General features: G+C 41.0%; 1 protein-coding gene across 1 annotated transcript in view; it reads right to left on the bottom strand.

The window, feature by feature from the left end:
* Positions 1 to 18,321, bottom strand: part of LOC136863865 (uncharacterized) — a 299,485-nt gene that overhangs the window by 143,602 nt on the left and 137,562 nt on the right. The gene's annotated exons all lie outside the window — the stretch shown is intronic.

Genomic DNA, 18,321 nt, shown 5'->3' with positions numbered 1-18,321 from the left:
TTAATCTGTCATCCATTAATCATTGCCCCAGAGGATTGCGACAGGCTTCGGCAGCCGGCACAATTTCTATCTTCACCGCTAGATGGGGGCTTCATTCAATCCATTCCTGACCCGGTCGAATGACTGGAAACAGGATGTGGATTTAACTGAGAAAGGTGTTGTTGAAGGCACTGGTTTCTAAACTCTGATATACTTATAGAAGTTCGAGACTGACTGACTGAGTCATCCCTAAAATGTCCGTTGTGCTATCTGAGCTATGTAAGTGCTCAAGAGATTGCACATGTGAGGTGGAAGGAATGAGATAAGTACTATAGCTCCACAGTAATTACATTCCAAGTGCGTCATGTAGTCCATTAAAAGCTCTTCAGGACAATTACACCGTTTAACGTAAGGATGAAACCCCCACACGTTTGTAGCTCGGATAAAATCGTTGAGGTGTTGGCGTTTGATCATTCCATAGCTTCCGGTCATGCGCTCGAACTCAGCATTTAGTACAATATTCCGTAAACGTTCTCCGCGAAGGAAGAGAATGGAGAGTTGCGAAAACCCACTCCAGCTCAGCGTGGTCAATCCGCCTTTATGAAGACGTTTCTTGGTGTCGATTAATGTTAGTATGCACTTTTTTAAAGAAGCCAATTCAACAGAAAAGAGAACTGAGAAATACAACCAGAAAATGAAATAAATTTAAGTATAATAATTTCGTGTGGCTGTTTCTGAGTGCAGCCCTTGTAAGACAGACCCTCCGATGGGGGTGGGCGTGTTATTGTGATAGAGGATAGTATTATGTGTGGTGTGTGAGTTGCAGGGATGTTGGGGACAGCACAAACACCCAGCCCCCGGACCATTGGAATTAACCAATGAAGGTTAAAATCCCCGCCCCGGCCAGGAATCGAACCCGGGACCCTCTGAACCGAAGGCCAGTACGCTGACCATTCAGCCAACGAGTCAGACACAAATTTAAGTTGTATAAAAGGATGGTTTTTCTAACTTTACATTAGAGAAATGAAACTTAGATCTTCTTTTTCCCCCACATTTTGTTGGGTTGTGGGTGCGAACTGTGTCAAACAAGTGGGTTTGACCCTGTTTCATGGCTGGATGCCCTTCCTGACGCCAACCTTATGTGGAGGGCTGTAATCACTATTGCGTGTTTCTGTGGTGGTTGGTTGTGTGGTGTTTTGCCTGAATATGAAGAAGATTGTGTTAAGACAAACATAAAACACTCAGTCCTCTAGCCAGAATAATCCCTGATCGGACCGAAAATCGAACCCGGGACCATCTGTACCGAAGGCCTCAACACTGACCATTGAGACAAAGAGTCGGACAGAAATTAAACTTGCATCTTCAGAGGAAGAACAAAGCTCGACAACTCCTTCTGAAATAACCTTCGGAAGAACAGTCAAGGATTGCTGTTGGCTTGACCATATCCACAACGAAGAAATACGCGAAGAATTCTGTGCGAGGCATTTTATCGGCGTGATAGAGTCATGAACGGGACTGAGGGGGGGGGGGCATGCTTTCATAAAGTATACATAAGACTTCCAAAAACAGCCCACAACTACCATCCTAAAAGCAAAACGTATGTAGGCCGTCCTCGAAAGATATGTCACTGTGAAATCGGAACAAGTTAATGCCCTAATCCTTTGTTGTTAATAATAATACCGGGCTAGTTGTCCGTGCAGTTAGGGGAGAGCAGTGGTGAGCTTGCATTCGGGAGGGAGTCGGTTCGAATTCCACTGGCAGCAGCCCTGAAGACGGTTTTCAATTGTTTCCCATTTTCACAAGGTCCGCCTCCTTAGCGTAACGGTTAGTGTTATTAACTGCCGTCCTCTGGGTCCGGGTTCGATTCCCTGTACAGCTAGAGATTTAAGAATGGCAGGAGGGTCGGTATGTGGTTTTAATGGTACATGCAGCTCGCCTCCATTGGAGGTGCACCTCGTCAGGATACGGACACGAGTTTACTTTAGACCAGACAAATGCTGGGGCTGTACCTTAATTAAGGCCATGGCCATTTCCTTCCCACTCCTAGCCCTTTCCTATTCCATCGTCGCCATAAGACCTATTTATGTCGGTGCGACGTAAAACAAATTGTAGATAATAATAATAATAATAATAATAATAATAATAATAATAATAACTCCGTGATACAGCAATAATGGTAGAAAATTATGAAACTGTAACAGAAGAAATTAATTTGCTGAAAGAGAACAAGCAGGCTTGCGGATATCCTTTGAAAAGACGGAAGAAATGTCGAACTTCGAAGAAAACACGACTCTACTAAACACACAAAATGGGACAATAAACAGTTGTAAGTTTAAATATCATGGTGAGTGGATCCAATCAAGCGGACTAGATACAGAGGCGTCAGCGGCCAGAGTAGAGGTAGCTTCCCAAACCACCCGGAACGTACATAACAAAAGTTGTGCGTTCGCTAAGTTAGAGCAAAAATGGAGAAAGATTCCCCACAACACAGTTCGAAAAGTGAATAATCCCCAGAATGTATAATGAAACATGTCGTGGTCCCTATTTGGCCGATCAGCGAATAATAAATAAATAAATAAATAAATAAATAAATAAATAAATAAATAAATAAATAAATAAATAAATAATATCGTATTCATATAGCTGCAGCATCTCCAATCTTATGTAGAATCCGAACGACATGGGCATTATTTCACAGGTCAAAAATCCCATGTCCATCAAGCGGAACTGGAAGCATGGTTGCCTTAGAGAAAAGTCCGTAAGTCATTTCATCATCCTCTTAACTAACAAGAACAGCTGTTCTGGGTTAGTTAAATTACCTCCTAGTTAATGCCGTATTGAATTTGTTTTTGCAATTAACACTGGATTAGGTGAAAACATTCCACGTAATAGGCAACTGTGATATAATCAAAGGTCAGTCAATATTGGTTGACCCAAGTTTTCGGGCGCTTGTAGGCGAGCGGAAGTGGCGGTGTATACGACGATCCTCCACTTTTTTGAACTAGGGTGAGTGTTGCATATTCGAGCAGTTGCTTGTGGTTCGGACGCATTGTTGTAAAACTGGACCGCCTTGAAATGGAACCTCAGATAACAGCATACTGCACATATAACTGGCGGTCATACAAATTTTAGTGAAAAATGTAAGGGTATAAAGGTACTTTAAGGCAGAAACAGGTTCCAAGAAGAACATTCCAGGAATCATTTGTGAACAAGGGGAGTGTGTATGCGAGGATCTTCAAAAGGCAGAAGTATTCAGTCAGCACTATGTAAAGATTGTTGGTTACAAGGATAATGTTCAGATAGAGGAGGTGACTAGAATTAAAGTTCAAATTTACCTTTGATAACGACATTTACAATAAGATACAAAAGTTGAAAACTAGAAAATCAGCTAGAATTGATAAGGTTTCGGGGGATATACTAAAGACAATGGGTTGGGGTATAATACCATATCTGAAGTACTTACTTGATTATTGTTTGCATGAAGGAGCAATACCAAATGAATGGAGAGTTGCTATAGTAGCCCCTGTGTATAAAGGAAAGCGTGATACACATAAAGCTGAAAATTACAGGCCAACAATTTGACATGCATTGCATGAATGCTTTGGGAAAGCATTATTTCTGATTATATTAGAATTGTTTGCAGTTCGGGTTTAGGAAAGGATATTCCACTGAAGCTCAACTTACAGGATTCCAGCAAGATATAGCAGATATCTTGGATTCAGGAGGTTATATGGACTGTATCGCGATAGGGTAGATCATGGGAGACTACTGGCAAAAATGAGTGAAATTGGACTACACAAAAGAGGGACTGAATGGGTTGCTATATTTGCAGAAACTAGAACTCAGAGAATTAGAGTAGGAGAATCTTTATCTGACCCTGTAATAATTAAGAGGGGAATTCCTCAAGGCAGTATTATTGGCCTTTATATTTTCTTATATATATATATGAGTAAAGAAGTGGAATCACAGATAAGGCTTTTTTCAGATGATGTTATTCTGTACAGAGTAATAAATAAGTTACAAGATTGTGAGGAACTGCAAAATGATCTCGATAATGTTGTGAGATGGACAGTAAGCAATGGTATTATGATAAACTGGGGTAAAAGTCAGGTTGTGAGTTTCACAAATAGGAAAAGTCCTTTCAGTTTCAATTACTGCTTTGATTGGGTGCAAGTTCCTTATGGGGGATCACTGTATGTACCTTGGTGTTAATATAAGGAAAGATCTTATTTGGGGTATTCACATAAATATGATTGTAAATAAAGGGTACAGATCTCTGCACATGCTTATGAGGGTATTTAGGGGTTGTAGTAAGAATGGAAAGGAGAGAGCGTATAAGTCTCTGGTAAGACCGTAACTAAAGTATGGTTCCAGTGTATGGGACCCTAAGCAGGATTACTTGATTCAAGAACTGGAAAAATCCAAAGGAAAGCAGCTCGATTTGTTCTGGGTGATTTCCGAGAAAAGAGTAGCGTTACAAAAATGCTGTAATGTTTGGGCTGGGATGACTTGAGAGTAAGGAGACGAGCTGCTCGACTAAGTAGTATGTTCTGAGCTGTCAGTGGGGAGATGGCGTGATATGACATCAGTAGGCGAATAAATTTGAGTGGTGTCTTTAAAAGTAGGGAAGATCAAATTATGAAGATAAAGTTGGAATTCAAGACGACAAATTGGGGCAAATATTCGTTTATAGGAAGGAGAGTTAGGGATTGGAATAAGTTACCAAGGGAGATGTTCAATACATTTCCAATTCCTTTGCAATCATTTAAGAAAAGTCTAGGAAAACAACAGATAGGGAATCTGCCACCTGGGCGACTGTCCTAAATGCAGATCAGTAGTGATTATTGATGAAATAAGGGTTTCCCAAACATTTTAGTGAATTATAGTCCTAATCCTCGTGGCCAGATGATAAGGGTGATGATATTTAAGCATTTATTTCAGAAGTCCCTGCAGCAATCTACGCTATTACGTACTACTGTACTTTAATTTTCACTAGTTGTATTTCTTGTAGTCCGCCTCTGTGGTGTAGTGATTAGCTGCCACCCCCGGAGGTCCGGGTTCGATTCCCGGCTCTGCCACGAAATTTAAAAAAGTGGTACGAGGGCTGGAACGGGTCCACTCAGCCTCGGGAGGTCAACTGAGTAGAGGTGGGTTCGATTCCCACCTCAGCCATCCTAGAAGTGGTTTTCCGTGGTTTCCCACTTCTCCTCCAGGCAAATGCCGGGATGGTACCTAACTGAAGGCCACGGCCGCTTCCTTCCCTCTTCCTTGCCTGTCCCATCCAATCTTCCCATCCCACCGCAAGGCCCCTGTTCAGCATAGCAGGTGAGGCCGCCTGGGCGAGGTACTGGTCATTCTTCCCAGTTGTATCCCCCGACCCAAAGTCTGAAGCTCCAGGACACTGCCCTTGAGGAGGTAGAGGTGGGATCCCACGCTTAGTCCGTGGGAAAAACCGACCCTGGAGGATAAACAGATTAAGAAGAAGAAGAAGAAGAGAAGAAGAAGAAGTATTTCTTGTAATATTTTCCCTCCATGGAATTGCTTGTTGTACTGATGATAAACTAACTACTTTTACGGTTTTCGGAGACGCTGAGGTGCCAGAATTTGACCAGCAGGAGTTATTTTAAGTGGTAGTAAATTACCGTCGCGAAGCTGACATAATTTCACTCCTGCCCAAAAACTGTTTTTAAGACCGCTATCTCATATTTTTACTTCTCATCCCGTTTTTACTCAAGAACTTTTAACAAGCACTTCATACTGAGTGTCTAATGTTTTTAATTTATTATATATATTTTATTGAGGATGACCCTATGCCGGGTCGAAATACGTCTATCTAAAATTTCATCTTAATTAGATGTAATATTTAGTATTGACTAGGAGGATAATCAACAAAATTTTGTGCAATTTGTAAGAAGTTCAACCGTCAATACGGATCTAACATGAGATTTATAGTCTGTAATCAGTTGTAATGTTAAGCTAGTAGTAAATTCAACCTATAGTATTCTAAGCCGTAGTGTTAAGCACTGGAAATATTTAAGTTTTGTATGAATTTGTGTATGACGATGCTGGAGTTAGAATATTAAACTAGTAGTATTTCTTGTAATATTTTCTTTCCATGGAATTGCTTGTTGTACTCTTGTTGTAGTTGTTGTTGTTGTTGGGTAATTATGTTTTAACTTTACTTTATTATCACACTACTGTAAGTTTCTATTGCTACCGGGATATTCCCCAATTGCGATGTATTTGTTAATAATAATAATAATAATAATAATAATAATAATAATAATAATAATAATCATAATAATAATAATCATAATAATAATAATAATACATGTTTCATGATCTATACAATGACGAATCTAGACATGGTAGTTTATACATGGTTGTCAGAACCCCTTGGAAACTCGGCTGCAGTTTCTGCGGACCCTCTTTCTATAGAAGGAATGTTCGGAAAACGCAGAAACCACTGTACGCTGGCAAAACTCCCACAGAAAATGAACCTATTTTATAAGTAGTCAGGAGTCCAGTTCTCCCTGTTCCCAGCTGAGTAGCTCGCTCGGTATAGCGCTGGCCTTCTGACCCCAACTTGGCAGGTTCGATCCTCGCTCAGTCCGGTGGTAATTCAAGGTGCTCAAATACGTCAGCTTCGCGACGATAGATTTATTGTCACGTAAAAGAACTCCTGCGGGTCGAATTCTGGCACCTCGGCGTTTCCGAAAACCGTAATAGTAGTTAGTGGGACGTAAAGCAATAACATGGGTCCGCTCACGAGCAGTTTGCGACGTAACTTGTGGTTACTTGCAAACGTCATCCAAGTTAGGAAAAGGTAACACTACAAGAAAATTTTACTTTGGTAGAAGTGCAGTTGTTTCTTACAACTTGCTGTACGTCGCACCGACGCACATAGATCTTATGGCGACGATGAGATAGGAAAGGCCTAGGAGTGGGAAGGAATCGGCCGGGGCCTTAATTTAAGGTACAGCCCCAGCATTTGCATGGTGTGAAAATGGGAAATCACGGAAAACCATATTCAGGGCTGCCGACAGTGGGGTTCGAACCCACTATCTCCCGGATGCAAGCTCACAGCTGCACGCCCCTAACCGCGCGGCCAACTCGCCCGGTGCAGTTGTTTTTAATGAACAATAAAACAGCCTTACTTAGTATGTCACCACATGAGCGACGTTTCTCACTGAATGTGTGGTTAGCGGTACTAGGTAGTCGTTTTATTGGGCCGTGCATTTTACAAAACAAACTCAATGGACGGAATTACCGTCGCTTTCTGCGTCATCATCTTGCAGGATTGCCTGCATCCGGGTACTTTGAACACTTCCTTTAACTACGAGTAAGTACACTGTACAGTCATTGCAAGATGTAACTGTAACGTACTAAGTAAAGCCAATGAAAAGCAGCTCGATTTGTTCTGGGTGATTCCGACAAAAGAGTAGCGTTACGTAAATGTTGCGAAGTTTCAGCTGGGAAGACTTGAGAGAAAGGAGATGAACTCCTCGGCTAGGCGGTGTGTTCTGTGCTGTCAGTGGAGAGATAGGATGGAATGACATTAGTAGGCAAATATGTTTTTGGAGTGTTTATACAAGTAGGAAAAATCACACTATGAAGATAAAGTTGGAATTCAAGAGGACAAATTAGGGCAAATATTCGTTTATAGGAAGAGGAGTTAGGGATTGGAATAATTTACCAAGGAGCTGTTCGATAAATTTCCAAAATCTTTACAATTAGGCCTATTTAGAAAGAGTCTGACTAAACAACAGATAGGGAATCTGCCACCTGAGTGACCTCTAAATGTACGTCAGTGATGATTGACTGACTGATTAGATTCCTCGTAAAGCTAAGAGGTCCCGTAGCCAACATCACGTAAAACTACAAGCTTGTTTTCTTGTAAAACTTCTGAATTAAAAATGGCCAACAGAAACTCGTTAAACCCCTAAACACCTGTGAAGTACCAATTTTCTGGTCATATACTGTATAATTCCGGTATTAGTGGACGTCACAGCGACACGTGAACGATAGTTGGGACTACAATCCACGGTAGCTTCTCTTCCGCCTCTCACAACTTGAAAGCCACAGAGAAAGATGTAGCATTGAACTAAAGATGATCAGCCAACAACTTTCTCAAATATTCAAACACCATTAGTTGTTGCAATTTATCGTAATGTGTTCTGAACTCTCCCCAGAGTCAGCTGGCCACTAAGTGCATATCTGTGTTTCTGATGTTATCTGACCAACCGATTGTTCATAAGTCAATAAGGACGGACAAACAACGTGTTTAGCTATTAAAGCTATTGTGACTTATTTTAATCGCAGAATCTCTGGTATTTAAATGTTCGGATCTTTGGCTGAATGGCGAACGTTGTGGTCTTCAAGTTCAGAAGGTCTCGGGTTCGATTCTCAGCCCGGTTGGGGATTTTGATCGTGTCTGGCCTAGTTCCACTGGTTCGGGGACTGGATGTTTATTAGTCCCAACACTCTCCCATTTATATTCACACAACACACCAGACTACCACCCATCACAGAGACACACAATAGTAAGCACATCCCTCGACATAGGGTTGGCGTCAGGAAGGGTATCTGGCCGTAAAACTAGGCCAAATCCACGTGTCAGACAGAGTTTTGCACTCGCGAGCCCTTCAGAAGTGGCAAAAGCAGAAGAGGAATAATAATAATAATAATAATAATAATAATAATAATAATAATAATAATAATAATAATAATAATAATAATAATAATAATAATAATATCTGGTATTTAATGCAGGTTTACCGGCGCATTTGGCTACGCGCTACACGTCGTGTACTTGTAATTCCGTCCCCGCGCCTAATTTCGTCCCCCTAGGGATTTCCATTTTGCACGTTTGGCACCTAATATTTTAGCCTCGCGCACACGCATAGCCTCATCCCGCTGTCTTCTTGTGAGAGTTAGTTGTGTGCACCACGTTTAGTTTCCGTGTACAAGGAGGATTCATTTTTCATGCTAAAATGGCGTGTGGCCTCCGAAGAGACCGGGTGCAGGTCTTTCAATTTGACGCCGTATAGGCGACCTGCGCGTCTATGAGGATGGGGCTCTACCTATGATGAATTCTAATGCTGAAGACGGCACACACAACCAGCCCCCGAGCTAGTGGAATTAACGAATTAAGGTTAAAATCCACGACCCGGCTGGGAATCAAACCCGGGACCCTCTGGACCAAATGCCAGCACGCTAACCATTTAGCCATGGAGCCGGACATTTTTCATGCTGAACTGACGTTAGTGCAGCATTCCAATTAAGAGCCTGTTATTCCTAGAGTGAGCACTGATATGCGTATGAAATACTGGACTGCATTTCAGCGTGTGCGTGTGCTGGTGCTTGGCGTGAGTTACTGTAGCGGCCATTATACTAAATCAGGGAATGTACGTAATTTCGTTCCCCTTCATTTTTTGTGATTTATGAAGTTAGTTACTATTTTCAGTTGTGGGATGAGGCGGCTATGCAAATTGCTATTAAGGCAATGAGGGACAAGATAATGTGTTATAAACGTGGAAGTAAAGCTGTTAACATCCCACTAGCAACGCTAAAAGACTATGATTAAAAAATACCAAGAACACATTTTTCATATTTGGCCTTCAAGTAATTCATTATAGGGAAAGTTTTTGGTAAGGTTGACTTACTTGACTTATTTCCTTTAATTCCAGGTGGAACATAGAGCCTCAACGAAATTTCTCCAGCTTGTTTTATCTGCTGCCAATGCTTTCAACTCCCTCCATGTCTTGTTTACCCCAACAATCTCACTGTCTATGGTTCTCTTCCAGGTAATCCTCGGTCTGTCTTGCCTGCGACTACCTTGTGGGTTCCAGCTCAATGCCTGCCTTGTGACGCTTCTTTGTGGTCTTCTCAGGGTGTGCCCAATCCATCTCCATTTTCTTCTGTATGGGACTTTGACTTGTGGCCTCCCAAAGGTCTTCGTTTGAGATGGTCTTTGGCCGCCATATTCTCATAATGTACCTCAAACAACGATTAAAAAAGTCTGTAACCTTGTGGCAATGTCTTTGGTCACTTTCCAGCTCTCACCTCCACACAGTAACACAGATTTTGCATTGGAATATCCTTAGCTTCGTTTTTATACGAATGTGAGGCAACTCCACATTGGTCGTAACTGTGCAAAAGCTTCTTTGGCTTTATTTATACGACCCACCACATCTCTAAAAGCACGTCCATCCTGGCTTACCATGCTTCCTAAGTGTCTAAATACCTCTACCCTTTCTATATCCAATCCATCTAGAGTCAAACTAGAATTTTTACGATGGTTGATGCGCATTACCTTAGTCTTTTTGTTACCGGCATTAATCTTTAAGCCTGCTTCTTTAGCTTCTATTTTTATGTCATTCCGTTTGATATCCATGTCCCGAAAATATTCTGCAAGAAGACAGAGATCATCTGCATAATCCAGTTCTTCCAATCGGTTATTTAATCCCCACAGAATGCCACGCTTTCTATTCATTGCTTCTCTCAGCATACACTCCAGTGTCATGATAAACAAGATTGGCGACAGTAGACATCCTTGTCTTACTCCCGATTTTACAGCAAATGGTTCAGACAGCTTCCTTTTATGTTCTACTTGACAAATACATCCATCATACATTGCCTGTGTAAGACGGACTATCTTTTGTGGAATTCCGAACTTTTGAATAGCCTTCCACATTTTCCTCCGGTTGACAGAATCAAAGGCCTTTTCAAAATCAATGAAAAGTATATACAGAGATGTCTGATACTCAGCAAATTGTTCAATGATTAGCCTTAATCTGATCGACAGTAGACCTACTTTCTCAGAAACCTGCCTGGTCTTGACGTAGTCTCCTGTCAACGGCTCTGCTTATTCTGTTTTTTTTTAAGGTTAGAAACATACATACATACATACATACATACATACATACATACATACATACATACATACATACATACATACATACATAATCATTATAGACTGTTATGCCTTTCAGCGTTCAGTCTGCAACCCTCTGTGAATTTACTAAACGTCACCACAATCCTCGATTTGCAAATAGTGTTGTGGCCTCATTTAGTTCTATACCTCTTATGTTTAAATCGTTAGAAACCGAGTCTAACCATCGTCGTCTTGCTCTACTTCTACTTCTCTTACCCTCCATAGCAGAGTCCATTATTCTCCTAGGTAACCTATCCTCCTCCATTCGCCTCACATGACCCCACCACCGAAGCCGGTTTATGCGTACAGCTTCATCCATCGAGTTCATTCCTAAATTTGCCTTTATCTCCTCATTCCGAATACCCTCCTGCCATTGTTCCCACCTGTTTGTACCAGCAATCATTCTTGCTACTTTCATGTCTGTTACTTCTAACTTATGAATAAGATATCCTGAGTCCACCCAGCTTTCGCTCCCGTAAAGCGAAGTTGGTCTGAAAACAGACCGATGTAAAGATAGTTTCGTCTGGGAGCTGACTTCCTTCTTACAGAATACTGTTGATCGCAGCTGCGAGCTCACTGCATTAGCTTTACGACACCTTGATTCAATCTCACTATATTACCATTCTGGGAGAACACACAACCTAAATACTTGAAATTATCGACTTGTTCTAGCTTTGTATCACCCACCTGGCATTCAATTCTGTTGAATTTCTTACCTACTGACATCAAATTAGTCTTCAAGAGGCTAATTTTCATACCATACTCATTGCACCCATTTTCTAGTTCCCAGATATTAGACTGTAGTCTTTCGGCACAATCTGCCATTAGGACCAAATCGTCAGCATAGGCCAGACTGCTTACTACATTTCCACCTAATTGAATCCCTCCCTGCCATTTTATACCTTTCAGCAGATGATCCATGTAAACTACGAACAGCAAAGGTGAAAGATTACAGCCTTGTCTAACCCCTGTAAGTACCCTGAACCAAGAACTCATTCTACTACCAATTCTCACTGACGCCCAATTGTCAACATAAATGTCTTCGATTGCTTTTAATAATCTGCCTTTAATTCCATAGTCCCCCAGTATGGCGAACATCTTTTCCCTCGGTACCCTGTCATAAGCTTTCTCTAGATCTACAAAACATAAACACAACTGCCTATTCCTCTCGTAGCATTTTTCAATTACCTGGCGCATACTGAAAATCTGATTCCGACAGCCTCTCTGTGGTCTGAAACCACACTGGTTTTCATCCAGTTTCCTCTCAACGTCTGATCGCACCCTCCCTTCCACGATGCCAGTGAATACTTTAACAGGTATACTAATCATTGAGATACCTCGATAGTTGTTGCAATCCTTCCTGTTCCCTTGCTTATAGATAGGTGCAATTACTGCTTTTGCCCAATCTGAAAGTACCTTACCAACACTCCATGCTAATTTTACTACTCTATGAAGCCATTTCATCCCTGCCTTCCCACTATACTTCACTATTTCAGGTCTAATTTCATCTATTCCTGCTGCCTTATGACAATGGAGTTTATTTACCATCCTTTCCACTTCCTCAAGCATAATTTCACCAACATCATTTTCCTCCTCCCCATTTGCTTGGCTGTTCACACCACCACCAGGATGACTTCCTTTTACATTGAGAAGATGTTCAAAATATTCCCTCCACCTTTCCAGTGATTCCCTGGAATCTATTATGAGTTCACCTGAATTACTCAAAACACTGTTCATTTCCTTTTTCCCTCCCTAAATAAGATTCTTTATTACTGTCCAGAAAGGTTTCCCTGCTGCTTGACCTAGCCTTTCCAAGTTGTTACCAAAATCTTCCCATGACTTCTTTTTGGATTCAACAACTATTTGTTTCGCTCTGTTTCTTTCATCTACGTACAACTCCCTGTCTGCCTCGGCCCTTGTTTGGAGCCATTTTTGATAAGCCTTCTTTTTACGTTTACAAGCTGCTCTCACTTCATCATTCCACCAAGATGTTCGCCTTTTCCCATCTTTACACACAGTTGTTCCTAGGCATTCCCTTGCTGTTTCTACTACAGCATCCTTGTATGCCACCCATTCACTTTATATATCCTGAACCTGCTTACTGTCTACTGTTCGAAACTTCTCACTAATCATATCCATGTACTTCCGTCTAATTTGCTCGTCCTGGAGATTTTCTACTCTTATTCGTTTGCAGACAGATTTCACTTTCTCTACCCTAGGCCTAGAGATACTTAGTTCACTACAGATCAGATAGTGGTATGTATCATCGAAAAATCCGCGGAAAACTCGTACATTCCTAACAGATTTCCTGAATTCGAAGTCTGTCAAGATATAGTCTATTGTGGATCTGGTACCCCTAGCCTCCCATGTGTAGCGGTGAATAGCCTTATGCTTGAAGAATGTATTCGTAACAGCTAAACCCATACTAGCACAGAAGTCCAGCAAACGCTTCCCATTCCCATTAGCTTCCATATCTTCCCCACATTTACCAATCACCCTTTCGTATCCTTCAGTTCTATTCCCAACTCTCGCATTGAAATCGCCCATTAGCACTATTCTATCCTTGCTGTTGACCCTGACCACGATGTCACTCAATGCTTCATAAAACTTGTCAACTTCATCCTCATTCGCACCCTCACATGGTGAATACACGGACACAATTCTTGTCCTAATTCCTCCAACTGACAAATCTACCCACATCATTCGCTCATTTACGTGCCTAACAGAAACTATGTTCTGTGCAATGGTATTCCTGATAAAGAGCCCTACCCCAGACCTTGCCCTTCCCTTTCTAACACCCGTCAAGTACACTTTATAATCTCCTATATCTTCCTCGTTATCTCCCCTTACCCGATTATCACTTACTCCTAGCGCATCCAGATGCATCCTCTTTGCTGACTCAGCCAGTTCTACTTTCTTTCTTCCATAAGCCCCATTAATATTGATAGCTCCCCATCGAATACCATTTCGTTCGCCAAGTTGTTTCCAAGGAGTCCCTCGCCTGTCAAATGGGAGTGGGACTCCATTATTCCCATAGGTCCGAGGCTTGCTTAAAATGTTCTGAGCTCGGTAAATTCATGAAGCAGGATGCTGCCCTACTTGCACATAGTCCAAGTGAGGATCTCTCCTCTAACGGTTTATGGACCACCGGTGAATTGTATAGTCCTAGCCGCCTGAGCACAAGGAGGGCTAGGACTCAGAATATGTCCGAGATGCCCACTCCCATTCCATAGTAACTGGTATCCCGACTCTCAGGACCACTTACTAGGCCACTCAGCCGTTGCCCATGGTTCACGAACTAGGACGTGACTACAGTAACCCACAAACATGAAAGTAAAAATATATTGAAATTAATTGTACTTTTCATAAATTCGGTGGGGGACGAAATTATGAACACATTTTTGGTAGTTTAGTTTTGTAGTGTTTATGTCATTTAATGACTACCGTACCTTACTTTATAACAGTTTCACAGTAACTTGCTCACGAGTGGAGAACATATTCAGTAACATATACAGTATACCAATTTCTAGCCTCGTCCGTAATATTCCTGAATTTTAGAGTCCAAATCTGCTAAGGGGACGAAATATGGGCCGTCTACCTGAAGCTTTCATTCGGGAGATGCTAGGTTCGAACTCCCCCATCGGTAGCAGACGGAACAATTTGTTATATTTCATGATTTTCACACCAGACAAACACCAAGTCTGAACTCTGTCATAGCCGCTACTTTTCCATTCCTCACCAGGGACACTTTGCACTATCATAATATAGGCCTATGTCTCGGTCCTAACAACTGGTACTAAGATCCGATATTCTTGATAATAGTTATGGCTGTCTCGAAAAGGGGAGTTATTTATAACGCTTCCGAGTCGTCAAAAACGTTCTACAGGACCGAGATATAACATTGTTTACCAGGTCCAAGATGCAAATCCTAAGAAGAGACTAATTCTGTAAGAGCACTGGGGTGACGTGCTCCTGCAGCACTATAAACTTGCTTGAGGCGACACTCCGGAGAAAAACAAATTATGGATTTTTACGAAACTTTGTGGGAATATCACCTACATGAAAGCGGGGATATCACGAACATTTCTTCCATTTACAATTTATAGATTTTCCAAAATATTTTGAAATGTTTAATTCCATTTTTTCATGAAATTTAATTAACATGTCAATGTAAATTCCTAATTCTGTAGATAGTACTTCTTTTAAAAGCACTACGTATCAATTTTTCTGTATATAATTTATATAAGGAGATATATCGTACGAATGTTTGTGTAATTTTTACGTTCTAAAATTTTGGACTTAAAAAACCCTGCTACTTGAAAATGTTCTGCAATCGAAAATTCCATAAGCAGGTTTCTTAATATGGCTGTAATACGTATACCATACAAATGTTGTAACATTTGGCAGAATATTATGGGAGACAAATGGGATTCAAATGTAAAATTACAACTGGCAAATAAAGCATTATTACACTGATAAATTGTTGAAATTCAGCGGAATAACCTCGTGACAAGAAAAAAAAGGAACTCAATCCTTTCAATTTCAGTCATTTAAAGACATTTCACCAAAATGAACAAAATATCGATTTTTATCTCCGGAGTGTCGCCTTAAACATCGCATCAACACTGTCAGCATTTCAGCGCATTTTGAATACTTCATGTGTTTCTGTTTGTACGGTTAATGCACTGTGTAGTGTTCTGGAAAATTAGTTCTAACTCGGAAATGAAACGTTTCCTGACTATAATATATTTTCTTCTTTTACGCGTGAGAAATGTGTCTTGAATGTATACATCATACTCTAGGAGCTGGTAAATATGTCATACATTCTTACTGTACGGCACGTCATCATAGGAAAACGAACACAACGAAAATTGTTCTGATGGACTGCATATCCATATGTGGCTGGGAGGCGTGACCAGTCTTAAGGAACATAATGGACGGGAACAGTATTGTGGTATAAGCGGTATTGTGTCTTAAGCGATGATATGCTTTCACTGTGATCAATCCGTGGTCGTCATCGACTTGAAAAGAACACAGTGATGATGTCACTCAGCTATCTTAGCTAGAGCCCTGCGCGGATATACAAAATAATATCCGCATCCGCGAATGGTGACGCAAGTGTAATAGACTAATATAACTTTGAAACCATATTCTTCAACCCACGAGTAAATAATGCAAATATTGATGATGATGATGATGATTTTTATTATTATTATTATTATTATTATTATTATTATTATTATTATTATTTGCGTAGTTGTGTACGAACCTTATTTGGTATAATCACTATCGTACTTTTTGTGTATCTGCTGTATATGTATATTAATATGAGTTTATTGAATGTAAGAACTCGTAATTAATATTATATAATGTAATATTACCTGTATATATGATGTATAATCCAATGTAACATTGTGCAACACACTGTATTGAGTACAGAACAACGCATGGTGCGACTAGAATATTGTATAGAGAATTCTTTACATTGCAAATAGGCTATTGGAGACTCTCGAAATTACCAGAAAACATGTTGTGCCATATTCTTCTAGAAGCCTGACCAAGCAACGTACATAAAGAGGCAGTCTTGAGGATAGACTTGAGTTGTTTTATTGAGACTTGTGTGGAAGCCGTGTCAGCCGAGTGTTTGATGTCAAGTATGTGAATTGGTTTTGTTGAGTTGGTAGACGATATGCACCTGTTGCAGTCTTTTTCTGAATCTTCGTAGAAGTGTCTGTTTTATGATGGCAGATTATTAGCGCACGTTTGTAGATGTAAATATAATTTGTAAATAAAACAGTGTACACAACTGACAGCATTTCTCTTGTGCCTCTTTGTGCATACATCAATGGTTATCCGCGGATATTGTAAATATTTAACCACAGTATATTACACCCAAGGTATTGAAACGGATAGATCTGTTAATATAATACAACAGGCTTGATAGCTGACATCAGAACCCCTACAGTCACAGGTTTATGAAGAATTTTCTCTTGCGACAACTAACCACGTATTGACCTTTGCTCCTTACTTCCATTACTTGCGAACAGGATCCAGTTGGGCTTAGGTCAGATTTTCGCCTTTGTGGTCTCAAGACACTTTATATATCACTGTTCTCCTATACCAGTATCAATGGTCACCTAATCACAAGCGAAAACAAGAGTATATCTGAAAAATCAATAAACATCATTATTTAGAAATTATCAGCAAAATTATCCGCACTGCCATACAGTTTGTATCCACCAAGACACTAACTTCGCGGATATCCGCATCCGTGCAGGGTTCTAATCATGGCATCCACAACAACAATAATTCGTGACTTAACCAAGAGAACAAAAAGGTTGAAGGAATGAAGTAAATTTCTCGATGTGTTGCTCATGTGTGAACATCGAACGAATTCCCGATGAACCCCACAAGTTTTGCACCGGACTAGAGGCCTTGAAAAGTGGATTTCAACAACAGAGAGGTCAGCTAAGATCAGTTCAGATTATTTTCTCCAATTATTGCTGCTTTAGTCCAATCTGAAGGTAACTTACCAACACTCCATGCTAATCTTATTACTCTATGAAGCCATTTCATCCTTGCCTCCCCACTATACTTCACCATTTCAGGTCTACTTTGATTTATTCCTGCTGTTTTATGACAATGGAATTTATTTACCACCGTTTCCGCTTCCTCAAGTGTAATTTCACCAACATCATTTTCCTCCTCCCCATGAGCTCGGTTGTTCGCGACGTCACCAGGAAGATTTCCTTTTACGCTGAGAAGATTTTCAAAATATTCCTTCCACCTGTCCAGTGAGTGCGAAATTAAACGACTAGCAAAAGAAGTTGAGAGGCCAGCGCGGTTTGGAAGATCTTGGTATCAGTTCCCAGCCTGTTCGGACAACATATTAGCCAAAAAGCAAAGCAAAGTTATCTCTGTACAGACCATGAAGGCCCTCGGAAGGGTGGAATGTAAAGGCTTCCACTATCCGTAACCTCGGCATTTGGTGGGGTAGAGTGGTTAGCTCTACGCCCGGCCCCCTTTGCCCCCAGGAATTAACCTGGTACTTATTTTTGGTGTAGGCTGAGTGAACCTCAGGGCCATGTGCACCTCCAGAAGTGGAAATCTCGTTTCTTAAATTTTACGACTTCCTGGCGGGGATTCGAGCCCACGTCCTTCGGGGCAAACCGAGCACGCCTTTAACGCCTCGGCGTCAAGATAATTCCTCTGACTTGAGAAATGAGCGTTTGTGTCTTTCTCAACAAACACAACACTCATCACAAACACGCGCTAGTGGTTATTTTTTAACGTCACTCTGACTCACGTAGGTTTTCCCTGACGATGGTATGAGACTGGCCGTCAATCGTAGAGGAACTCACCTTTTCCCGAATACTAGCTCACACATAGTGACCCTGACCACGCAA

Source organism: Anabrus simplex, chromosome 2 (assembly GCF_040414725.1).
Source record: "Anabrus simplex isolate iqAnaSimp1 chromosome 2, ASM4041472v1, whole genome shotgun sequence".
Taxonomy (NCBI): Eukaryota; Metazoa; Arthropoda; class Insecta; order Orthoptera; family Tettigoniidae; genus Anabrus; species Anabrus simplex.
The sequence above is the reverse complement of the archived record's forward strand: the minus strand, read 5'-3'. Positions and strand labels throughout refer to the sequence as shown.